Below are 27,316 nucleotides of genomic sequence, written 5' to 3'. Positions count from 1 at the left end.
GCGGAGTCGAAAGAGGAGTTGATTATGTCGCGGAGTATGGGGGCGATGGTTGGGCTGGCTTTGTTGTAAATGCGATGTGGGCAGGGGTCAGAGGGGGATCCAGAGTGGATGGAGTTCATGGTTTTTTCAGTTTCTTCGTGCGTGGTGGGGGCCCAGGTGGTGAGTGTGGTGGTGGGGTCATGAGTTGGGGTTGAGTTGGGTGAGTGAGGGGTGTGTGTGTGTGGTATGAAGCTGTTGTGGATGTCCAGGATTTTGTGGTGGAAGTGGTTGGAGAGGGCGTCACATAGCGGCTGTGTGTGTGAGGGGTCTATGTTGCTGGCTTTGGGTTTGGCTAGTTCATTAATGATGGTGAAGAGTTCTTTGCTGTTTTGAGAGTTGTTGTCAAGGCACACGCCTTGTCTTGTAGTTATCTCTTTTGGTGGTGCGTATGAGTTGGTGATGGGTGCGAATGGTGGCTTTGAGGGTGGAGAAGTTGGTTGTAGAGGGTTCTTGTCGCCATATTTTCTCCGCTTGGCGGCATTTGCGCTTGGAGTCTTGGAGTTCGGGGGTGAACCATGGGGCGTTCTTGATGTTGCGGGTGGCGATGTGTTTTCTGAGGGAGGCTAGTGTGTCTGCGCAGGTAGTGATCCATTTCGAGAGGTTGTGTGCTCCTGTGTTGGGGTCGTGGTGTGGGGGGGGTTGTGAGCCAGTTGGGAGTTCAGGCGTTCTGTGGGGATCATGTCCCACATGCAGTAGGGTGTGGTGTGTTGATGGTGGAGTGTGGGGGGTTTGGTGAAGGAGAAGTGGACGCAGTGGTGGTCAGTCCAGAGGAGTTCAGTGGTGTGGGTGTAGGCTATGTGTTGGCTTGAGGTGAAAATTGCGCAGCGCGTGTGTCCTGCTGAGTGGGTGGGTGCGGTGACCAGTTGTTTGAGCCCGAGGTTGGAGAGGTTGTCTATGAGGGAGGTAGAGTTGTGGTCTTGTAGATTCTCCAGGTGAAAGTTGAAATCACCGAGGAGGATGTAGTCTGTGGAGGTGAGGGCGTGCGAGCTGATGGTGTCGGCGATGGTGTCGCATAAGGCAAGGCGTGGTCCTGGTGGTCTGTAGATTAGTGTACCTCTGAGGGTGGAGTTGTTGTTAATGTGGATTAGGAAGTGCATGTGTTCTGTGTTGTCGATAGTGTCTTGGGAGCTGGTGGTGACTTTGATGGTGTCCCTGTGTAGGAGGGCGATGCCACCACCTGGCGGTCTTTGCGTTGGAGTTTGTATCCCTTGGGGGGTGGCGATGGCTATGTCGGGTTCCGAGGAGAGGTTGGTCCAGGTTTCCGTGAGGAAGGCGATGTCAGGTGAGTGTGATGTGATGAGGTACCAGAGTTCTATGGCATGTTTGTGAAGGGACCGGGTGTTAAGGAGCAGGCAGTTGAGGTGGTTGTGGTGGGTGGTGTTGGTGTGGTGCATGAGGTTTTTGTTGTGGTTGTGGGGTGGTGTGCTGTGGGGCTGGTTGGTGGGGGTGGGGGCAGAGCAGGTGTGTGTTGCGTTGAGGGTGCTGTGTGTGTTGTCGGGGGTCGCTATGGTTGGTGTGTGGTGTGAGGGATGAGGAGCAGGAGAAATGACAGGTGAGGCAGGTGAAGGGGCCATGAGTGTGTGTGGGGTTGGAAAGGGTGCAGGTGGGGCCAGGGCCTGGGTTGAGTGAGTGGAGGGTGAGGGGGGGAGTAAGTTTGTCTGAGGTGGCCAGGGGAACTGGCGATGGGCGCGGTCTTGGTGCGGACGGGCTTGCCTTTGGCGCGCCAGCGGCGCGTCCGCGGCATGGCTGCCATAAATGGAGGGGAGGGAGGGAGTGGCAGCTGGGAGGAGGGAGGGCTGGACGAATGGGAAGGCTGGGGGGGTGGTGCCGCAGGGGACGCAGCGGCTGGGGATCACCGAAAGGAACGGACGGTGAAGAGGAGGAGGATGGGGGAGGTGGGAGTGGGCGCAGAGGACGCAGGGGCTGGGGATCACAGAAAGGAACAGACGGTTAAGAGGAGGAGGAGGGGGAGGAGGGATGGGCCACAGGGGACGCAGCGGCTGGGGATCATAGAAAGGAACAGACGGTGAAGAGGAAAAGGAGGGGGGAGGCGGGAGGAGCCGCAGGGGACGCAGCGGCTGGGGATCACAAAAAGGAACAGAAGGTGAGGAGGTGGCGCTGGGCGGCGTAGCGGAGAGCGACCTGCGTGCTGAAGCAGGGTCGAGGGTTGCTCCTCGTTACCGCGCAGAGGCTGCCATAAATGGAGGGGAGGGAGGGAGTGGCAGCTGGGAGGAGGGAGGGCTGGATGAATGGGAAGGCTGGGGGGAGTGGGGCCGCAGGGGACGCAGCTGCTGGGGATCACAGAAAGGAACGGACGGTGAAGAGGAGGAGGAGGGGGAGGCAGGAAGGGCCGCAGGGGACGCAGCGGCTGGGAATCACAGAAAGGAACGGATGGTGAAGAGGAGGAGGAGGGGGGAGGTGGGATGGGCCACAGGGGACGCAGCGGCTGGGTATCACAAAAAGGAACGGAAGGTGAGGAGGTGGCGCTGGGTGGCGGAGCGGGTAGCGACCTGCCTGCTGAAGCAGGGTCGAGGCTTGCTCCTATACCCTGGGACTGGTTAGCAGTACCGAGGGCACCATCAGAGTCAGGAAAACATCAGCAAAAAGTGGAAAATGGGGGCAAAAAGTTAGGGGGCCTCTGCAATCAGCCCTGTTTTCTCACACAAGCCCACCCCAGCCCACACGCCCAGGAGACTAATCCCAACCCTGGGAGAGTCTTCCTGGCTTGTCAGGCGAGGAAGACAGTGAAGAGAACAGGCTGTCCCTTTGCAGGGTCTACTCTGCCTTACATCCTCCTGCCATGGTCACTCACTCGGGGTAGTGAATCCATCCCAACAGTGAAAGGACCCATCTCAAACTGAAACTTCCCACTCAGGGGGGTCTTCCTCCTCTCTCTCTGCCAACTTGGGGAGTGAGGTGCCCACCTCCTCTACTCCTAACCTTGCTAGGGCAACACCAAGCTTACTCAAAGAGGTCACCCAACACTTGAGCAACTCCACCATGACCAACAGGGTCAGGGGGCCTACTCTGCTTTTGGCCCTGGGGTCTGCCTCCCAGGCCAAGTACAGCGCTGCCAGGAAGGCTAGCACCCAGCAGAGGCTACTGACAGCTGTCAGTACCCAGAACCACACCCTAAGCTCTCCACTGACAGGTGGCTGAGCTGCTTTAGGGGCAACTGTGGGGTCCTGGAACCCCTCTTGCTGTCTAGAGTGGGGGGCTACCACCTCCTGTGGCAGACACCCTCCTTCCACTCTCCCTTCTGTCAGTGTAGGGACAACACCCTACATCTGGACAGCTGCCTGACTACTCAGGACTTCCTTGGGGTCAGGTGAGGCCTCACCAGTGCCAACTCTGGGCCCCTCCCCTACTGGGGCAGAATGCCTTTGGCTCCCTGAAACTCTCTTTCAGAGTGGCCCACCCTTCCTTTTCTTCTTTCCTTTTCTTGCAGACCCCTGTCTCCTAACTATAGGGACTGACTCCACAGGACTTTGGGTTGGGGGGTGCCCTGGGCGACTGCCCCATCTGGAACCAGACTCACCTCTGGGAGGTCATTGCCCAGGATACAATCTAGGGGGAGGTCAGCACTGACTACCACCCTAAACCAGTCAAGGCTACCCTCCCTCTCTAGGGGCACTATGGCTACAGGTTTGGAGGTGACCTCCCATGTGGCTATCCTGACTTTCTTGGTTTCTCCTGGGACATACATGTCTGGGGTCACTAACCAGTCACTCACAATAGTGTGACTGGCACAGGTGTCTCTCAGGCCAGTGGTAGGGAATCCCATTCACCCGAATGGGGTGGAAGTGCCTTGTCCCCCCCTCAGGGATCACCAGCTTACCATCTGGTCCTGTCTCCCAGCTCAATGCTAGGAGAACTGCATCATCTGAGGAGTCCTCCTCCATGGCTACACTGGACAGCCCAATGCTGACCACCTTCTTTGGACAGGCTGCATCTCCTTTGAAGTGACCTGTCTGCTGACAGTCAAAGCAAGCCTTACTGTCCAAGAGCTTTTTTAACCCTGGGTCTCCCTGTCTCTGCTTGTCAGAGTGGGAGTGGGATTTACTCTCCTCCTTATTAGGGTTCTGGGGTACAGAGGGAGTCTCTGTGGTGGGCTTACCACCTCCCTCCTTAGGTTTTTGGGGACCTGACCCCCCCTTCTTGAAGTCTCCCCCCTGGGACTTGACAACCACCCTGGTTCTCAACCACTCATCAGCTGCCTCCCCCAGCTCTCTAGGGTTGGTCAGCTTAGAGTCCACTAGATGCTGGCGTAACCTTTCTTGGGTACAATTGGTCAAGATGTGCTCTCTCATGATCAGATTGTATAACCCCTCATAAGTATTTACTTTGTTACCATTAATCCAGCCCTCTAGTGCCTTAAGTGAGGTGTCTACAAAGTCAACCCACGACTGGGTACTGACCTTCTGGGTGTCCCTGAACTTCATTCTATACTGCTCTGGGGTCAGACCAAACTTCTTGGTTAAGCACCTCTTCATACTAGGGTATGAATCTGCCTCCTCCCCCCTTAAAGTCAGAAGCCTATCCCTCCCTGAGTTGGGGACCAACTCCCATAAAAGTGAACCCCAGTATTGAGGCCTAACCCTTCTCATTTGGAGTGCCCTCTCAAAGGCCTCCAACCACTTGTCTATATCATCCCCCGCTACATAAGCAGGAACCACCCCCTTGGGTAATCTGGGGCAAACTCCCCCACCCATGGACACCTCAGCTTCTCTGTCGCTGCCACCATCTTTTTTCTCTTTCTTTGCCTACTTTTTCTCTTCTAGGGCCAGCGTCTGTGCTTCCAAAGCTATAAATGCTAGCTGGGCCTCCAGCTCTTTTTCCCTGAGGGACAGGTTCTCTACTCCTAAAGGGACCCCCTTCCCCCAACTAGCTTTGGGTCTGCCCCTAGTGACTGTATGTAATGAGGACCAGCCTTCCTCATCCTCACTTAGGCTCAGATGCCCTCCCTCCCCTGAGTGGTTGGAGCTAGCATCCTCCCCTACTTCTCCCTCCTCTGGAGCTTCCTCTGAGTCTACCTCCTGGGCCCAAGCCCATACTGTCAGGGATTTGATCAGGACATGCTTCCTGAGGTCAGTGGTTGCAGGCAACCCTCTTTTAGTACACAACCCCCTAAGCTGGACTACTGTCAGTGTGGGTAGGCTAGCCAGATCAAGCTCCATGGTTCCCTAGTTTTGTGTCAACAAAAACGTTTTGCAAAAATTGGAAATAAGAATTTAGAAAAATCACTAGGACAATTTAAAGGATTTTTAATTTGCTCTACTTAAAACTGTAATGTGATACTGAACACAAGTAGAGGATCCCACCACTGTACACCAAAAATGTTGGAAAATGGGTTATTGGTAAGGGCAGGTAGGTACCTACACTTAGCAATAGGCCACTAACCTCCACTTCGGTCCAGTTAGGTCTCAGTAAATTAAACCCAGCTCAACCCTTGGTAGCTTGGCAACAAGCGCCAAGGCTTAACTTAGGAGACAGAGTGTAAAACATTCAAATATCACGAAACAGTAATTAAATAAAATCCAAAACCAATTAATAAAAATAGATTATATTTTGATCTTTAAAATGACACAAAAACAAATAAAATCGGATAAGGGGAACCGGAGATATGAATTTTTAAAGAATTATTGTTTTTTAGCGCCTAGAAACAAAAAGCGCCAATCGGGTCATCTGGTTGCACCTTGACAGGGGCAAAGTCAAAGTTTAAGGACAACCGTGATGGAGCCCTGCTCAGCTACAGCTCGCGGGAGGCCTCTGTCAAAAGTTTACCTTCGGACTTAGGACCAGATGTACGAAGCGTTTTGCATGGCGCAAATTGCTAACTTCGCAGCTGGCGGCATGCAAAACGCGCATTGCGATGCACAATCCCATTTTGCGAATCGGTTCCGACTCACAAAATGGGAATGCGACTCGCAAATGGGAAGGGGTGTTCCCTTCCTATTTGCGATTCGCACCGCGATGCAGAATTGCTTTGTGACCGCAAACGCGGTCGAAAAGCAATTCGCAGTTAGCACCCATGTCAAGTGGGTGCTAACTCATTTGCAAAAGGGAAGGGGTCCCCATGGGACCCCTTCCCCTTTGTGAATGTCGCCATAAATATTTTTTCAGAGCAGGCAGTGGTCCAATGGACCACTGCCTGCTCTGAAAAAACTAAACCAAATGGTTTAATTTTTTCTTTTGTATTGCAACTCGTTTTCCTTTAAGGAAAATGGGCTGCAATACAAAAAAAAAAAATGCTTTATTAAAAAAGCAGTCACAGACATGGAGGTCTGCTGTCTCCAGCAGGCCACCATCCCTGTGAGTGCAGGGAATTGCAAGGGGGTCGCAAATTGCGACCCACCTCATTAATATTAATGAGGTGGGTCTTTGCGGCCCCCTTGCGATTCGCAGAAGGTGTCTGAGACACCATTCTGCATATTATTTTGCGACTTGTAAATTGCGAGTCGCACCGACTCACAATTTCCGAGTTGCAAAATCAAGTCTTCCTACATCTGGCCCCTAGCCTCTTTTCTGAAGATTTTCTTCAGCGGGATGGACCTGCCAGTCCAAGCCGACCTCCTGGAACTCTTCTCCGGTTACGTGTCGCAGGAATCCTCGGTGGATATTTTTACCTTCGGACTTAGTCGTTTTTTCGAGGTGAAAATCCTTCGACCGGGGTAAACCTGGATCTTGATCCAACGTCCTTGGAGCCCTCCTCGGATACGCTGGCTGGGAGGTCCCGGTCAACTTTTTACCTTCAGACTTAGGGGGTCATTCTGACCCCGGCGGTCATGGACCGCCGGGGCCAGGGTTGGCGGGAGCACCGCCAACAAGCTGGCGGTGCCCCGCAGGGCATTCTGACCGCAGCGGTTCAGCCGCGGTCAGAAAGGGAAAACCGGCGGTCTCCCGCCGGTTTTCCGCTGCCCTGTAGAATCCTCCATGGCGGCGCAGCTCGCTGCGCCGCCATGGGGATTCTGACACCCCATACCGCCATCCTGTTCCTGGCGAGGATGGCGGTATGGGGTGTCGTGGGGCCCCTGGGGTGCCCCTGCAGTGCCCAAGCCAATGGCATGGGCACTGCAGGGGCCCCCGTAAGAGGGCCCCACTTTGTATTTCAGTGTCTGCTTTGCAGACACTGAAATACGCGACGGGTGCCACTGCACCCGTCGCACCTTCCCACTCCGCCGGCTCAATTCTGAGCCGGCGTCCTAGTGGGAAGGCTCTTTTGCACTGGGCTGGCGGGCGGCCTTTTGGCGGTCGCCCGCCAGCCCAGTGCAAAACCCAAAATACCCTCAGCGGTCTATTGACCGCGGAGCGGTATTTTGGAGGGGGGAACTCTGGCGGGCAGCCTCCGCCGCCCGCCAGGGTGAGAATCACCCCCTTAGTCTCTTTTTCGGAGATTTTCTTTACTGGGACGAACCTGCAAATCAGACCGGGTCGCGGTTGAGGCAAGCCGGCTAGAGTTGCGGCGGTGGGTCGGTCCCTCTATGGAGCTTTTTTTCAAAAGTTCTCCAAACTTCTGGGGCTTCTCCCAGATGTTCTTTTAAGGTTCTTTTGGGGTCCACATCTCACCCCAAGGGTCCAGAAGCTCTGAGATGATCCTTGGGGGTGCAGACTACAACTCCCAGAATGCACCTGGTGCAAACTCCTTTTTGGCCACTGGGCAGTGGTCAGCTGGTTGATTTTTTCAGGAGTTGGTGCACCTGTAGCAAACAGGGAGTCCCTCCTTGAGCCAGTCGAAGCTAGGCAAAGTCCTTCTTGTGGTGAAGCCCAAGTGTGCAGCTGGTGCAGTCCTTCTGAGTGCAGGTTCCAGGTGCAGGCCAGTGGTCCAGCAGGGCAGTCCTTCTTCTTCTGTAGTTCTTCCTGGTAGGGATGTGGTAGGGAACTGAGGAGTGGGTGCAGGTCTGACAGTTTTATCCTTGCTCCTGGGTGAAAAACAGGGGGGTCCTGATTCTCCAATAAGGTGCAGGGTCCTTCCCCCTGTGATGACCACTTCCTGGGAAGTGTGGCAAAAATCAATCCCAGGAGGCAACATTCTTCAACAATCCATCATGGCTGAATCTGATTTTTGGAGGTTACATCTGGCTGAGCCCACCCACTGGTGTGGCTAAAAATCATAAACACACCCCTCTCCTGCCCTCTCCTAATCCAATCAAGGGGGCACCTAGTTGTCTGGGGTTGCAGGATGTGGGGGTGTTGCTGGGTTGCTCCAAATGTCCTTCTCTGTCTTTGAAGACCAGTTTGGCAGCCCTCCCCCTTCCTGCCTCACCTTCTGCTGAGGGGAAATTCCCTCCCACAGGCACATCTCTTTGTGTGAAGCCAGGCCACTTCACACCTCATCAAGGCAGCCTGGCCAGGCTGCCAGAGGCTGGCCAATCAGAGCACTGCAGCAAAAACAATACAGGGCTGAAATTGGCAACTTTTCAGGTAAAGTTTAAAACTCTTTACCTGAACAAGTTATATTAAATCCAACAATTGGAAGTTGTAGGATTTATTATAACAATTAATTTGATACCAAACTCCTAGTATCCATTACTTAAGGGGACCTTTAAAATTAAAATAAAGTCTTCCCATTCTAGCCTATGAAGGCCCTTCACTACAATGAGGGAAAAACGAATTTGGCTGTTTTTACCACACCAGGGCTTATAAAACTATTTTTATAAGGTCCCTGCTTATAGTTACATGGCACCCAGCCCTAGGGGCACATAGGGCACACCTTAGGGGTGACTTATATGTAAGAATAAGGTAGTTTAAGACTTTGGAACTACTTTTAATTACAAAGTCGAATTTGCATCTAACTTTAATTTAAAAGCAGCCAGCAAGGCAGGCCTGCCTTTAAAATGACACTGGGCACCTCAGCAGTTCACCTATGGGTACACTACCTATGCTGTGGTCCCTAAACCTACATGCCCTACCATATACTAGGGACTTATAGGTAGGTTAACTTAGCCAATTATAATTAGCCTAATTTGCATACTGATTTTACACAGAGCACAGGCCCTGGGACTGGTTAGCAGTACCCAGGGCACCATCAGAGTCAGGAAAACACCAGCAAAAAGTGGAAAATGGGGGCAAAAAGTTAGGGGGCCTCTGCAATCAGCCCTGTTTTTTCACAGTTGCGTATCTAGAAGCCATTGATAGTGCTGTGTCTGGCTTACAGAGTTCTTTTCAGGCTCTGGCCTCATCAATGACGGCAGCCATCCACCCCGCTATCCTCCCCCACCATCTACCTCTTCCCCATCCAATTTCCCTATTTCCTAACCTGTCCCAAGCACACAGACACATCCACACGCACCCACCTCAACACACACAAGCACCACAGAATGCACCAGCACGCAAGCAATCAACAGTCATGCACACCACAACACCCACCATTCCCACAGACAGCATCCTCAACCCTGACTCACACACCACAACCACCATACCCCCAACACCACCCTAACACCCACTGACACATTCACCACACCCACCATACCCTCAAACACCAACTCAACACCCACAGACCCACACACCCTAGACATCGTACCCCCAGACACCACCCCAACACCCACAGACGCAGCCATCACTCACACCATACCCCAGACACTAACCCAACAACCACAGACACATCTACCACATCCATCAAACCCCGAGATATGACCCCATTACCCAAAAACACAGCCCCCCATCCACCATACCCCAAGATACCACCCCAACATCCACACACATAGCCATTACTCTTACATTACCCAGCACCTCCACCTTACAGACCAAGAAATGTAAACGGCCACACTCACATAGGCACCAGACACCACCTAAACCCAAGGATAACTCAAACACACACACATCAGCAGCATCAACACCCACACACAAGACAAGCACTCCTGCAACCTCCCAAACCCCAAACCCTTAGTAGACTCACTTGTTTTCCCAAGGAGTTTTTCTTTTGACCTTGCTCTTGCCCTTTCCCCTGTGATCACCACCCCCTTCCAAAACCAAGAGAACCCCACCCACATCCCAGTCCATCCAAGTCCTCGCAGTCACTTCATCCATGTCCCTCACACCCTGAAGTAGAAGCACACCTCTCCAAAGAAGAAGACCACCTCTCCTAAAAAGAAGATAACCCTTCTCAAACCCACCTATCCCAAATCTGACCCACGCAACCCAAGAATGATCCCTGCGTTGCCTGCATGCCCACTTGATGCCCTTTCCTGTGGAGGTTTTCTGGCTGTGATCGGAGTCAAGCTAGTGCACAGTTTTGTGCATAGACTTACCTCTGGACTGGCCAATGCCTTTTGATCTTCATTAAACCCAAGGTGTTGTTTTTGGGTACACATTTGTCCTGCCGTTAATTTTCTAAATTCTTTGCTGTTCCTGAGTAATTTGTGTTGTATGCTTACAGTTGTGTGTTTCACCCAGATTACTGATGCATTTGTTGTTGTTGCAAGATCTGACGTTGTGGGCAGAGCTGGTGTCACACGGGACTACGGTAGATGTTCACTGGTTGGATATGTGGGTGGTAATCCAATTGGGGTGTCACTGCATTGTGTTTTGTTTGATATGGTAAGTATTTCATCTTGGTTTGGCCAATGTCAGCATGTATTGTGTTAGATTTGTCCCCCTGATGTAAACTGGATATTTGTCTCGTGTGCAACCTAGAGTTTTCTTTGTCCACACATAGAGGATGTACCATTGTACTACTTCCTTTTTGATTGACCATGTGTCCATTATGATGCATGTACCTTCCAGCTCCTTCATCTATATGTGTAATCCATGCTGTTACTGTAGTATTTGCTTTCTTGACTTGCACTTACACATTTTGCAGATTGGCATGTCACTTGGTTCTACTACTGGTTGTCCCTGAGACACGTGAAGGGCCAGTTACTGTGCAAATGGCATTTTAGAGGGCATGTGCAAAGTAAAATGTGTCCCAGGGCAGCATCCTTCCTGGAGTGCCCCTGATGCCCCCATCCCTATTGTGCAGGTATTGTTTACATTGTAAGCTTTAGATATTTGTCTCACAAAATACTGTGCATTTCATTGACCTTCCATTGTGTTGCAATGCGGGTGATATGTATGGTTCCATTACAGGGATGTTTCATGGAAGGTGTGTTTCGGTTAAATTACACATCCATACATATGTTTCTTCAATATCATGACAGTCCATAGCTTGTGAGCAATGTGAGGGTGCCAGTTTAATTATGTGTGATGTTGATGTGGTGTTGCTGTTGTGTGACACAATGTTCTATACATTTTGTAGGAAAGTACCCTCTTTTTGGCATAGTTACCCCCACTTTTTGGCTGTTGTCAATATGTTTTGACTGTGTTCACTGGGATCCTGCTAACCAGGACCCCAGTGACTGTCCTCTCTCCCTTTAAATTTGGTTGCTTGGACCACAAACACACCACATTTGACATACTGAAGCCCCCTTATAAGTCTCTAGTATATGGTACCCAGGTACACAGGGCACTGGGGCACCAGGAGTCCCCATGGGCTGCAGCATGGATTATGCCACCCATAGGAGCCCACGCAAAGTGTATCTGCAGGCCTGCCATTGCAGCCTGCGTGAAAGGGTGCATGCACCCTTCTCACTGCAGGTAGATGCACCAGGTCACTGTAAGTCACCCCTATGGTAGGCCCTCCTGGTCCAAATGGACTCCCCAGGAACCTTCAATCTACAGCTCTAACAATGACTTTACCCTACAACATTGTTTCCCTGGCTCCTTCCAGCTTCTGCAACATTTCCCCTGGCTGTGCATCCTCTAAGAGCAGCAAGTTTTCAGTCTGCATGAGAAGGAAGAAGGAATCTTCCTTGGAGTGAAGGAGTCACTCCCCTTCATCTGCAGGCGCCAACTGCAACGTTGACTGGCTGCGTGGATCTCCTCTCATCCTGAGACTTGGTCCAAGTAACATAACCCAAATAGCAGGTGATGGGGGTGGGTCGATCTGTTGTTGACTTTCAGAACATGGGTAGATGTATGATCTTACTGTTGGTTGCGTCCATGGCGGTGTGGATTTTGTGCCTCATCTATGAGCAGCAGCAGTGACAGGACATGTGTGATCGGTTCCATGGCAGCACAGGACATGTTGTGCTGCCTGCAGGTGACTTCCTTCCTTTACTATCTCTGTTTCCGCCAGCAGTGATGTGGTAGTTGGGCCACCACAGTCACATTGGCGGAAGTCAAAATCACAATCTACCCGGCAGAAACATTGGCTCCAACTGCCTCATTGGACTATCTCACCACCGCAGCGGTCTTTTCTCTGTGGAACCACATGCATTGTAATATGGTGGTCTGATTGCCAAACCGAGGGAGGTAGGTCCGCCGCAGAAGCCATGACATTCCATGGATCGTCAAACTTGTAATCAGCCCCATTCTAAAAGGTTTGTAGGCAATATCATAAATTACACTTTTTATTGAATAAGGGCATATAACATACTGCTCTCATTTTATTTATGTTTTCAAAGTTTATTTATTGTAGATTTTTTTAATTTTAACCCCTTAGCTACTGAGCCTTCCCCTCCAAGTGCTGAGCCCTTTTTTGACTACTGGAATTTGCTCCTTTTTTCCAACATTCTGGGGATCGTAAAGGCACCCAGAGTCCGCCCTGGGGGAGACCAAGAAATTAGCAAAAATGCAGCAAAAATTGTTTTTGTGGGGAAAATGGGAAAAAGTCCTGCAGAAGAAAGCATTTGTTTTTTTTCCCTCCAAATAGCATCATCAAAGGATTTGCAGTGCTAAAATCACAATCTTCCCAGCTTTCAGGAACAGGCACACTAGAATGAGAAAACCACATTTTCCAACACAGTTATGGCATTTTAGTGGGACATACCCCATTTTTACTATTTTTTGTGGTTTCAGCCTCCTTCCAGTTAGTGACAGAAATGGGTGTAAACCAATGGTGGAGCCCAGACAGCTAAACATTTCTGAAAAGTAGACAAAATTCTAAATTCATCAAGGAGTCATTTGTGTAGATCCATCACGATTTTCTTACAGAAAGTAACAGTTGTAATTAAAAATATTGAAATTGAGTTGAGGAAAACAGCCATTTCTGTCTACGTTTTTTTCTGTAAAGTTTCTTAGCTATGGTAGATTTTTTAAAGCAATATACCGTTACGTTTGCTGGACCCTTCTGGTTGCAGGGATATGTAGGTCTTGTAGGTTTATCAAGAACCCAAGGTACCCAGAGGCAATAAATGAGCTGCACCTTGTGATGGGTTATCATTGTACACTTGTATACACCTGTATACAGAAATTCATTTGCTAAAATATAAAGAATTAAAAACCTATGTATTTCCAAAATCGACATAAGATAAGGAGTTTAAAAGCATCGGTTATTTGCACATCTCTGAGTTCGGGGGTCCCAATACTAGCACGTGAATTACAGGGCATTTCTCAAAATTACTTCTTTCTTACACGCTGTATTACATTTGGAAGGCAAAAATGTAGAGAAAGACAGTTGGCAATAACACTTGTTCTTCTATTCTGTGTTCGCCCAAGTCTCTAAAAATGGTACCCCACTGGTATGAACGCCCCAAAACACAACATGGACACATCACATTTCTCCATTGAAAACTGACGTGTTTTTTTTGCAAAGTGCCTGGCTGCGGATTTTGGGCTGTAGCTCAGCCGTTGCCTAGGGAAACCTACTAAATCTGAACATTTTTAGAAAATAGATGCTTAGGGGAATCCAGGATGGAGTGGCTTGTGGGGCTCTCAGTGGGTTCTGTTATCCAGAATCCTTTGCAAACCTCAAAATGTGGCCCAAAAACTAATTTTCCTCACATTTTGGTGCCACAAAGTTCTGGGATGTGAGGGGAGCCACAGACTTCCTTCTACCCAGCATTCCCCCCGTGTCTCCCAATAAAAACGGTACCTCATTTGTGTGGGTAGTCCTAATGCCCGCAGCAGGAAATGCCCCAACACACATTATGGACATATCACATTTTTCCAATGCCAAATGGATGTGTTTTTTGCAAAGGGCCTAGCTGTGGATTTCAGCCTGTACGTTTTTGGAAATGGAAAGTAGGCACCTAGGGAAATCCAGGATGGGGTGACTTGTGGGACTCTCACTGGATTCTGTCACCCAGACTCCTTTGCAAACCTCAAAAGTGGGATCAAAAACACTCTTTCCTCACATTTTGGTAATGCAAAGTTCTGGAATCTGAGGAGAGCCACAAACTTCCTTCAACCCGGCAATCCTCCAAGTTTCCCAATAAAGAAAATTAGGGCCAGATGTAGCAAAAAATTGCGAGTCGCAAATGGGCCGAATCGCTATTTGCGACAATGCAAAATCGGAAATGGGATTCAAAAACCCCATTTCCGACTTGCAAAAAGCGATGGGAGCCGTTTGCGAGTCGCAACAGTTGCGACCCCATTTTGCGACCCGCAAATAGCAAGTCACAATTTGCGAGTCGCAAAGCTTATGCAATTGCAACTCGCAAATTGCGACTAGTCGCAAAAAGCCCAGTTTGCATGTCCCATTTACCACTAACTCAGAGCAGGTGGTAACCATAACCAAAGCATAAAAGGAGACCCAGAAAGCATCTGGGTTACTCAAGATGGCGGAGATATACCTGATAGCAGTGAGGAGGAGAGTCCACGCCGCACAACAGAGGAAGAGGAGGGGCCACAGACAGGAGAAGATATATAGAACAAGGCAGACTCTTTTCCAGCAAACTGAGGATGAGATATACGATAAATACCGCCTTAGCAGCGCAGCCATACTAGAATTAATTGATTTACTGAAACCACAGCTAGAACACCAGACTCTGCGTGGCTGCGCCATCCCTACGCATGTGCAAGTGCTATGCTCACTGCACCTCTTGGCCTTAGGGAGCTATCAGGGGGTCATTGCTGTGGCAGGTGGGGTATCCCAAAGTGCAGTGTCAAGGTTCCTCAGGGCCTTCCTAGATGCCTTAGTCACACACATGTCTCACTTCATATACCTACCAAGGAATGAGGCAGAAATTAACAGCACCAAGCTGGACTTTTACCGCATTGCCAACTTTCCCCATGTCATAGGATGTGTAGATGGGACACACATACAAATATGCCCCCCAGCAAACCTGGAACATATTTTCCGCAACAGAAAGTGTACCCACTCACTGAATATTCAGGTTGTTTGTGACGCCCATTATGTCATCACTGACATTGTAGCTAAGTTTCCAGGCAGTACCCATGACTCATACATTTTTAGGCATAGTGGGATACATCAACGCCTGGAACGTGGGGAATTTGGAGACGGATACCTTCTAGGTAGAGCTACATACACCTTGCAGACATACACACAGGTCACTGTGCACAACAATCAGGACTTCCTAACAGTGTACTTTTTGTGCCCAACAGATGACTGTGCATATGCTCTAAGGCCATGGATTATGACTATGTTTTTAACACCCAGAAATGAATGTGAGAGGCGATACAACAATGCACATAAGAGGACCAGGAACCTGATAGAGCGCACCTTCGGACTCCTGAAAGCAAGATTCAGATGCCTCCACCGCAGTGGAGGTGCCCTCCAGTATACCCCCATTACAGCATTCAAAATAGTGGTCGCATGCGCCATCCTCTACAACATAGCCACCCAACGTGGGCTACCTCTCACCCCTGCAGACCCAGATCCTGATGATGAAGAGCAAGAACAACCACATCGCCATCATGGGGATCGGAGTATAGCTAATCAAGGCAGACTGAGACGGGAACACATTGCAAACCAATACTTTGGAAGGTACGTGTCAACTCCAACCATACTCACCTATTGACCAAAAACACCATTTATTAAGTGGAACAAAAATAACTATTTTATTAGTGCAGAAATTGAACTATATACAAGTAATGAATGTCCATGGGCATGGAAATGCAAACCAGGCATGTGGCACATTGACGTCATGTGCCACTTCTACAGGACCAGGGTAATCTCTAGGACCTTCTGCCCCTCCTGCCAGCCTGGCTGGTCCCTGGTGCTTCCGCTGTGCTCTGCCTGGTACTCCTGAGCACCCTGCTGTCAGTGGCAGAGACACTGCTCACTGTCGAGCCCTCCTCACTGTCCTGGGGTGTTTCCCCTGTGCCCCTAGACAGATGCCGTGCCTCCATGAAGTCAATGATGTGGGTGAGACGTCCCAGGCCCCTAGCCACATCCCCAGCGAAATGGCCCATTTCCACCTGCAGCCTAACTGTCCTCCTCGACAGGCCTGTGGTGTTCATGGCGAGCCTGCCGATGGATGTGGCCATCCTGTCTAGTCTGTGCAGGAGCTGACGGTCCCTGCGCCGCCCACCCTCGGCCTGGGCCAGTAGTCCTCCCGCCAGTTCCCTCATGGCTAGGGCAAGGTCCCCAGTGTTGGTGCATATCATGTCCATCCTGGAGTTCAGTTGCTGCATGCTGGCCTTGGTATTGCGCACAAAGCGGTGCAGCACACCACTAATCCTCCCTAAAATTCTATTTTGTAGGCGCTGACCATGCAGCAGCTGTGCCTCACTGGTGCTGGGAGGTTGTTGGCTGGACTGCAGCCCTGATGTCCTGGACCTACGTCGCCTGCGCAGCGGTGGCTGCCCTGTGATTTCCACTGTCTCATCCCTTCCTGTTGCTGGTGCAGCCTCTTGGGATACAGTTGCAGCAGGTGTGGATACTGCAGGGATGCTGTTGGCCGTGCAGGTGGGAGTGCTGGCGGGTCCTGAGGTGTCCTCATGGGGCTGGCTGATTGGAGTAGTGGTGGTGTCTTGTTGGAGACCTGTGGGACATGGGGAACAGACTGTCAGTGTCTACTATCTGTTGCACACTTCCTAATAAACATTTGCCTATGAACTGCCTACTTGACTACATTTCCCATAATGCATCATTCTGGCGTTTGCTACCCTGAAATGGAGCTATCTTGGTTGAGCATGCCCCTGTGTACATGGTGGGTGGGGGTATGGCATTGATAGGGGTACAGGCATGTCACATGGTACTCACCGGTTGATGTGCTGGGCTGTGAGGTGTCCAGGTCCCCAAATCCGGAGACTGCCTCCTGCTCCAGGGTTTCCTCCACCCTTTCTTCCAGGGGTGTGGGTGGTGGCACAGACGATGGTCCCCCTCCTGTGCCTCTCATCTCCCGGAGCCTTTCAGCCACCCTCTCCTTGGTCCGGGAGCGGAGGTCATACCACCTTTTTTTTTATGTCATCAATGCTCTTGTGGCTCACCCCCAGGGAATTTATTTTGTCCTGGATGTCCTGCCACAGCTGTTTCTTGGTGGCTTCAGGCACATTTAGGGCTGATTTTCCAAACAATTCGTCATAGTGCTGACAGCATTCGTCTGTCAGCACCTCCAGCTCCCTCTCAGAGAACTTCAGCTTTCTCTTCCTTGGAGTTCCTTCCATGGCAGCTGCTGTTTCTCCTGTGTGCAGTTCAGCAGTTATAAAAGGGTGTGGTCCTCCCTCCTCCCAGGTGTATTTGTAAACTTCCTGGCTGTGATGTCATCAACATGTGCCAGGAAGTGTTTCCAGAGTGTTCTGGAGAGGTTTCTGGAGTGTTCTGCAGCACCTGTAATCAATTAACAAGCTAATCGCAATTTGCGACACCCACTCGCTAATTGCGAGTTCATTTTTTGCACAGTCGCAAAAAGCGACCTCGCAATCGGCGGACTCGCACACTGCGTTGCGAGTCCGGGTGCTAGTCGCAATTTCGGCACTGTTGTTTTGCCTGCATTTCGATTTGCGACTCGCATTTTGCGAGTCGCACAAACTCGCAAATTGCGAGTCGCAAATTTTTTGTTTGTTACATCTGGCCCCAAGTTACTTACATGGAACTATAGTTCTCCAGTATTGATATCTTTCATAAATTCACATGCTGTCAAGATGGGGGCCCAGTACCTAAGAAAAAGTAATGTATCCATAGATATAACAATAGAGGCCTAAGGCCTTACTCTTGAGTAATCTATCCAAGTCAATATGTAAAAAACAACTAAACTTTAGAGTCCACCAGTCAGGTGACACCACCCTCTACAACCCTCCTGAGAGAAGCTCCAGTCCCTCAGATTTTCCAAGCCCTAGTGCGTATCATTAGAAAGTTACTGAGAGAAGTAAGGTGGGTCGCTTGTGAATCTATAAAAGATTCCAATAGTGGAGAACTATAGTTACAGGTAAGTAACTTATTTTCTTACTCCAGTATTGGAACATTCATAGATTCACATTCTTGAATCAGACTATGAAGCAGTATTCGTGGCACATTGCACTGTCAATAATTTGTGATAATAGTATGTTACCTATTTGATATCATAGAGTACTTAACTATTCAAACATGCAGAACGCTCTCACCTATAAATACATCTGTACAGTTATTTATTTCTCTATACATTTATCCATGCGTTTTATTAATATATCTAAAAGGACATGAAAGAAAAGCAAACCAGCAAAATATGCACGGTGCAGTACCAGAAAACAAGGATGGTAGGAAATCAGAGTTAGCTCACTTTCCCTGGAAAAGATGCCACAGGACTAACTGGTCTACAGCCACATCACCTTGAGGGATCGTATCCAGACAGTAGTGCCCTGTAAACGTGTGCGTACTTTTCCAGGTAGCCACTCTGCAAATGTATTGTAGAGGTACAACTGCAAATAATGCCATCGATGTTGAGACAGATCTTGCCAAATGGGCACATACTAAAGTTTGTAATGGTTTGTCAGCTGCCTGGTGAACATTTTGTACAGCAGCTACTATCCATCTCTCTCTGTTTCGAAAGGGGTTGGCCTTTTCTAGGAGCACTTGACGCAACAAATAACTGTTTTGACTTGTGAAAGTTTCTGGTCTTCGCCAAATAAGGCTTAATGCTTCTTTTTACATCCAGCAAGTGAAGAGCACTCTCTGCTAGTGATGACAGATTCAGGAAGAAAGACTATAAGACCAAAGGCTCATTAATGTGGTGGCCTGATGGTACTTTGGCAAAAAACTTTGAGTTTGTGTAAAGGATTACCTTGTCCTCTTTAAATTGAAGGAAAGGCTTTTGAAACGTAAGGACCTGGATCTCGCTGACGCGTCTAGCGGAAGTAAGAGCCATCAGAAAAGCAAACCTGCACAATTGGGCCCATATTTATACTTTTTGCAGTTTTGCGTCAAAAATATTACAGCCGGCTAATGCCATTTCAGTGCGCCGTGCGGGCGTCAAATTTATACTTTGACGCAGGGCGGCGCAAACCACAGGTGTAAGTCATTTTTATTTTACGCACACCGCAACGTCATGTCGTAAAGCAAAACGACGTTAACGCGGCGGAAATGACTGTGGGTCGATTTACGACACCGCAAACCAGATATGCGGTGTTTTTTGATGCAATAGCGTCAAAATTCCCCGCAAACACAGCCATTTCAGCAGAGGAGAGCCAAAATGGATCCCAGATGCCTGTACAGACCCCAGGAAGATGACAACAGACCAGGAACCAGCAAGGAGGACCCACACAAGACCCACAACAGTTTGAAGAAGAAAAGAAAGTGTTGCTTTAGTGCAGAGGAACAGGAAATTCTGGTTAAAGAGGTGATGGAACACCAGCACCAACTGTTTGTCACCTCAAAGTTGCCAACCAGTAGGAGAGAGGCAATATGGCAACAAATTGTTGACAAGATTAATAGTGTGGCAGAAGTACGCAGAACAGTCATTGAGTGCAAGAAACACTGGCATGACTGCAAGCGCAGGACAAAGGAAAAGATTGCCCGGAACAGGAAGGCAGCACTGCAGACTGGAGGTGGGAGTCCAGCACACCAGGAGGCCCTGGACCACATGGAGGAGATGGTCACAGCCGTCATCCCTGAGGAGATCGTCACAGGGATTCAAGGACAGGACAGCGTAGACTACCAGGAGACAACGCACATGCAGGGTAAGTTGCATGGGGAATTAAAATGCACTAATGTCAACTGTAGGCAGGAGGGGGATACCGACAACAAAATGCATGAAAGCCATGATATACATGGAGTGGCATGGGTAAAGGGGTATGGCATGGGGGCATGGCCTATACAGAGAGAAGCTGGGGCATACCATAACACAACACCAACAACAGTCCCATGGGGGTATGCTGCCATGCCAATGATGTAGCAAAGGTTAAGCCACGCCAGGAGGGAAGGGCACAACGTCAAACTGACATCCCGTCCCACGTCAGCCATTATACCCCCTACATTAACTAGGGCCCAATTAACAACCTCTAGCCATACCGACAACTGGAATGTAACAGTGACAACATTTGCCACTACCACCTCCGCTCTGTGTGCAGCTCAAGTAGCCAATGGCAGTAACATCCCCATGGATCATACACACCTAAATTAGTGGGTTGAGGATGACAACTTTAACAATCCCCTGAAACAAGAAAAATGTTCCAGTCCTGTCAATTGTGAATGCCCATAGTTGCGCCAAACATCAGCCAATGTCATCAACATTAGGAGCTACACAGCACTGAGGTCACACCCATGCTGCATATGCCAGGGTCCATCCTGTGCCTGGGTCACAATGCAACATCCCAAATGTCATACTGCTCAGACAACAGCATTGAGGGGGAGGACACATGTAACTGGTTACTGACATACACCTGCACAGTCAGAGGAGGAAATAGGACACTGCTACGACTATCAGGGCAATCCAATCTCCACACATTCCCCTACATCAGCTGTACACATTACCAATGCTAACATCCATATCGTGTCATAACAATGCAATGCATAGGATACGCTACATTTCAACTACATACAAGTGGATGTGAAAGATCAGAGACTGGGCCAGGTCCAGATTGTTAAGTGTGCTGCTAGTGCCATCAGAGCACCCACAGCCAGTGAAAGGCCTCGCCATTAGAATGGATGTAGACGGAGGGTTGAGTAGGACAAGAAGGTGGCAATTCACTGTTTGGCCTAAAACAACACTAGAGGAGATGATGCCGACAAGTCAAATAACTCACCACAATACATGTGACATGCAGGTGGGCCATAGGCCTGGGAGAATGCCCATCCGAAAGACTGGAGCAATGAACAGGAAACAAGATCACAATGTGAAATCATCACAAGGCAGGCGTGTCACATCACTAATGCCACAACACAGACACACTAATTGTACCCTATTTCATTGCAGAGGATGATGGATCTCCTGCGGATATGCCTGTCCAGGACTACCCTGATGACACAGATGACGAGCTGACAAACATCAGCCACCAGAGCCTCCAAGATGTCCTTGGAACCCTCCAGACCCCACCTTCTGTCAAAAGGAGGAGCTCAGAACAAGCAGCCATCACAGAGGACCCACCCACAACACCAATTGTAAGACCTGCCAGCTCCAATACAGCTGGGGACTCAGACGACACAGGCACCAGCTTTGAGAGAACTGTAGTCAGAGGACAGCGGAAGCTGGCCAAGGAGGTGCGGGTGGGGATGCAAACTATGGCAGCCAGCCTAGAAGGGGTGCGTTTGTGCATGATGTCATCTGCAGATCAGGCAGCAGCCATGCAAGCGCTAACATCCATCCTGCAAGGACCACAACAAACTGTAAAGGAATTCACCACTGCAGTAAGGGAGTTGCCACAACACTGCGCACCCCAAACCTTCCACTGCATGCACAAATGCAATCATGACCCCCTCAGGGCCGACCTGGCTGCCTACCATCGTGATGTGGTTGCTATTCTTAAGAAACAGCAGATCCTCCTTGCAGCAGTACTGCCTTTAAGATCTTCACAGGTAGCAGCGACCGGGATGTCTGACTCCACGTCTTCTAACACTGAGGTGTGTGTTGCCCCTTCACAACCACCACCACCAAGGAAAGAGGAGGCAACACACACATCAGAAGATGAAGACGTGGAACAGATCACATTCATACGGAAAAGTACCCGGAAGCACTAGTCCCTGACACATGGCCAACTATTACCAAGGTCCAGCGCTTTGTAACATGCCAGTCTTACAACAACTGTACTCAATTACTGTTCTGCAAACCACTGTATATCTTGTCAGCCTGCCCAGTGCTTGTCTCTCACTTATTCATTGGCAAATCCTGTCCCTCTGCACTGTCTGACACATCACCCCAGCATGTCAAATGCATTTTCCTTTAGCACTTGTGTAGGATCACAATGGAAGTTGTCACTATAATGGACACACAATCATGGACAATGTACATATAGCACTACAGCACTTTTCAATAAATAGCACTTACACAACCACTTTGTCTCTGTGTAATGTGACACATCAACCGTGCAGTAGATCACTGAATTTTGCCTCCTGTCAAATTACATAGCTTGTTAATACAACTGTCATGAAATTATGTGGTCTGATAACTATGCACAGAGGCCTGGATTGTACCATACCCTGCCCTTCCTGATGGTAATATCTGATGAAAAGAGAAACCATACACCATAATGCTTTGTTGGAAAGAATAATGCTTTCTCAAGGGATATCTAAGCCATCAAATAGTGGCAGCAAAATGTTGCCACCATGCAATACTAACACATATAACAGTGCCCACAAATCTAAGCAAACATTCAACAAACTGCATGAATGAAGGTGTCTGAGTTTACATCCAAATAAGTAATCATGCTGAACAGTGTCACAAATGATATCTGTGAGTCATGAACACGATACTACAAGAGTGCTTACAACCACTCAGCTAATAAGGGTTTCCTTGAACATCACACTGCAGTCAGACATAACACAGTGTCCCAAGTACCAAATCTGGAAGCACTGTTTGTGACTTTGAAAACATACGTAATGAAAAAAAGACGTTGGGATCCATAGTAACTGAGATTGGTGGTTGCAATGAATGGTGGAATCTTTGCAAGATAGCTCTGGGGTAGCTGCCAATCTTACAGCTCAGTTGGGATTTGTTCGTAGCATAGGACACAAATGTAATAGAACAGAATTCATGTACACTTATGCCAAGGCCCTGATCAAAAAGCATTTTACACATACTGTAAAGGGTTCACTACATATTTATTCAACGGTAATAACAGAAGAAGAAACTCGGGGAAAAGTCTTACCTACCCTAATCTACCCTAACTACTCATTACCCACAACTGTCCCTAACTAGCCTAACCTAAACTTACTTATCACATGTAACGAAACGTTCTAACCATCAACCCCCCACCCCCCTGATGAGACGGAACACATGGAGGACAACAGATACTAACCTAAACACATACTATCCTATCTTAAACTAATATATATCTTTTTTTATACATTTTTTATATATTTTTTTTTCTAAACACACAAGAACCCCAACATAGCCCCCACAACACACACAAAAATAAAAAAAATTAATAATCAGGACCCCCCAACCCCCACCCACTAACACTAACTAAACTAACAGCCTATACTAACCTAACACTAAGCCCCCTAAGCCCACTAAGTATAAGAATAAGCAAAGAGGAGGGAGGGAAGGGAATCATGTCCATCAACAAAGTCTAGAGGTTGGCCCTCCGGAGGGTTCGCTTAATGGACCGCACATGCCTGTTGATAGGGCGAACATCCCGCCGCGGGTGACTCATTTTCCGGAGGACATGGTCCATTTTGCGCTGCATGTCCCCAAAAGCTGCAGGGTCAATTGTTGCAGCTGGGGAGGTCTGGGTACCAGCTGAGGACTTGTGTGGCCGTGTATTGTCAATGCCTGGAGCACTTGCAGATGTTGTTGGGACAACGGTCCCAGCTGTGGGTGGTGCCACCTGGGTGGTAGTGGTGGTCGTGCTGGTGGTGGCTGTGGTGGGCAAAGTAGGGCCACCCTGTGGAAAAGCCCTCCAGGCTCCGGAGGCACGTTCGGTCCTGTATCTTCGGGCCATCCTTCGGTACCCCGACTCTACTAGCAGGAAAGGCTAGTAACGCATTCCCCACCTCTGTAATTCACGGACATGGATGGGTGTCATATTAGCAGCTGTGAAGACAAAGGAAAAAAATTACATTAGGAACTGCATTGTGTGAAATGGCACAATAAGTAAATCAGACAGTACATCTACTGTACTTGTAACAGCTCCTATCATCATACAGATCATTGAATGTCCCTGAGGAAGTACATGGCAGGCCAGCCTACAAAGGTCGTATCACACATAGCACATCCAAACCCTACAAGATGGGTAACAACTGGCATGATTTTGGCATCAGAGTTCTGCCAGTTGTCAGCTAACAATCATGCTGCACATCCTCCACCAATGCCAGGGCTACAAATGTCAGTGTACAGGATGGAAATCTAGGGCCACATGATCTGCAAGTTGTAAATGGACTTGCTAGTATAGTACTCATGTGCTATACCTGAGTATGTATACTAGGTTCCGACCAAAGATTCACTGATTTACATGTCTGTGTAACATACTTGTATCATCAGTCCTAGGTACACTATTCACAAGCCCATGCCTGTGTTTGAGGGTGGGGGGATGGGAAAACAACTAACAATTTCAAACAACATGGACAGCCAGGAAGCTTAGGAAAGCTGGACATGTGTTTGGCTCATCACACACACCACAGGTAAGGTGTATCTACAAATAGGAGACAGCAAACCCTTGACCAATCCCAGTGCCACACATGTCTTGCAATGCAGACCTTTGTCCACATCATATACTTCCAGTAAGCCATGACGTACAACAAACACAGAGTTGCAAGAACACCCCTGGCCATGATTTGCATGCACACCTAGGCAATTGCACTCAAGTGCCACATACTTGTAGCACTACATGGGGAGCTACATGCTGCTAGGAAGTTCAACCTACAGTTTCATAAGTACATTAGTGAATAGGGAAGCAGAAGTCTGTGGGTAAGCATTTTGCAGCCCCATTCTGGGAGAATGTGGGTCTGACAGGCAGACTAAATCTGAGATTAGGTCCAGTGCGACTCTTGTTGATACAAGTGTTATCCACATGACTCAACACAATTCACATTGCGGGCCTACAGGAATGACCTAGAATCCCTAGATAAGACAATAGGATAAGCATTGGCAAACTCCAAAATGCTGAGATAATGAAATCCCACTCATGGAACAAGACAAATGATGGGCCAGCGCATCACACCTTGCTATTTGTTCAATACACAGGAGTCCATCACACATCACCAGCAAACACAATACATAACAGACATATCAACACTTACTGGAGTTGTTGGGGTCCTCGAATGAAGCCACCTCGCCCAGAGTGTAGGGTGCGGGTCCACCTGTAAGGCATGGAAGGAGGAAATGTGCTCAAAATCTGTGCACTGACCAACAATTCCAAAGACAAAAACTATGTGTAAGATTACATAAGTAAGTAAAGCCACTCAGACATGATGATACTGCATCCGATATAGCACGGCTAACATGTACATAGCATGGGTCTCCTGTGACATTTACACATATATCTGCACACATGCAGTGGCCCTAACTATCATGTGGTGGCAAACATGCTCCTTCATTAGTGAGCAGACATAATAATGGAGTGTATTCGTCTCATCATGTGCATCCAAGAGAGACATCCAAAGCCTGTTTCCTTGAGGAGTGCATTACCAGTCAAACAGCCATTGTGGCCATGACAAATGTATGACTCATAGGTACAATGTACAGAGGGACAGGGACATTTGTAAGCCCTCATGCAAAGCATTCCACACACTCAACAACAGGCAGATATTGTACAAATCATCTGATGTCACTACAGAGCTTTTAATCGTGCACATTTACATGATTTGTACTCACCAACAGGGCCACCAATCAATATTCCCAGGTGGTCCAGCAGATCTTGCTCCCTGGAGATGAGGTCAGTCCAGCGGTGCTTCAGCTGGTGGTCATTCCTCTGGCTCCGGAATACGCGCTGCAAGTGATGCAGGACCTTTCCCCGCCGGATTCGACATGCCTCGGTGTGATACCCCTGTATCACCCGCCACCCTGCCTCAATCATAAGTGGGAGGAAATGGCACACCAGCCATGTACACCCCCCAAGCTCCTCCTCACCCATCTTGCCAAGACGTGGCTTACCCAACATCTTAGCACCGAAAAAGGGGAATAGGGGATAAAGAAGAACAAAGGAGAAAAGGGGGAATGTAGAATTACAAAAAAGTAAACTTAACAACTAAAAGAGCCCAACTATCCCCAGACTAACACTACCCACAACAGACTCCCACAAACAACAAAGACAATACAATACTGGACAATAGTACACAATAAACACTCAGACAGTATATAACAACAATTTTAGATAACAAACTAACAAGTAATGGAGCACACAGGAGACAAAAGCACAATTTCAATGGACAAAACTCAGAACACAGCCACACAGTCTAGAGGAATCACAGACTACAAAGTGAAAGTGAAAGTACCCCCACTGTACATAATCTGTAAACAGTATATCCTATTACATCACTTCCTGCATAAAATGGCCACTGTTTTTATCGTTATGCGTCATAATTTTTGCCGCATACAGTATGTGCGTAATTTTTTTTGACACACAGGAGTAAAAATTAGGTTGCATCCATATATTTGGAAATAGTCTTAACACTTAACCAATTTTAAGGGCATAATGCGTCGTTTTTCTGCCATGAGCGTCATTTTTTGATGCTTGTGCATCATTTTTTGACGCGTATGCGTCAAAATTTCAGGGCAGTAACTGGGTTTGGGTAATTTTGCTATTTTAACGAAATGTTACATTTGTGACACAACTGAGATAGGCTGATTGCACCCACTTTGGTGTTGACGGTGTATGGTCACATGTGAGACATACTGCTGCGGACTATGATCCGCTACTTCCTTAACAGTATTCTCACGCTTGGCTGACGCACTAGATGGCCATATGTGTGGCCTACATATATGTATTGCACAAATTGGGCATGTTTGGCTTCAGGAGAGGATAGCAAGGTGACGCACATAAGTACAATACCTCAATGCCTATGGCTCAATGTGTGTGCATTGGCTACTAATGTAGTTGTCGACCCAGTGTGTGTGCATCACAAGATACATTATTGAAAATATGCTTGTATGAATGTGAAGTCAATGTGTCCAAACCTTAGATGCAAGTCAGTGTGGAAATGAGAGAGGACATGTGCTAGTCATACATGTAGCAACATCTGTTGTGTGCACTTCCAAGATTTTGGGTAACGTAGACACCACAAATGACAAAGCATGCACCGGATAGATGGCATACGCTTGTTCATGTCAATGGTCCACAAGTTGCCCAACCCATGTCCTAGAAATTTGGTAACTGCTTCCTAGGCACTTGTTGGTGAACCCACCGTGAATCTGACACATGTACAGACTAAGTGGGTACCATGTTATTGGCACAGACATCCAAAGGTGACCCCCAACTGTTATATCACGCCACAGTTGTGGTCATATGACTGAGCCAAAACTCTCCTGTGGCAGTGGTGGACCAGCAG

Source organism: Pleurodeles waltl, chromosome 3_1 (genome assembly GCF_031143425.1).
Source record: "Pleurodeles waltl isolate 20211129_DDA chromosome 3_1, aPleWal1.hap1.20221129, whole genome shotgun sequence".
In the NCBI taxonomy this organism is placed as follows: Eukaryota; Metazoa; Chordata; class Amphibia; order Caudata; family Salamandridae; genus Pleurodeles; species Pleurodeles waltl.
Note: the sequence above shows the minus strand (reverse complement) of the source record.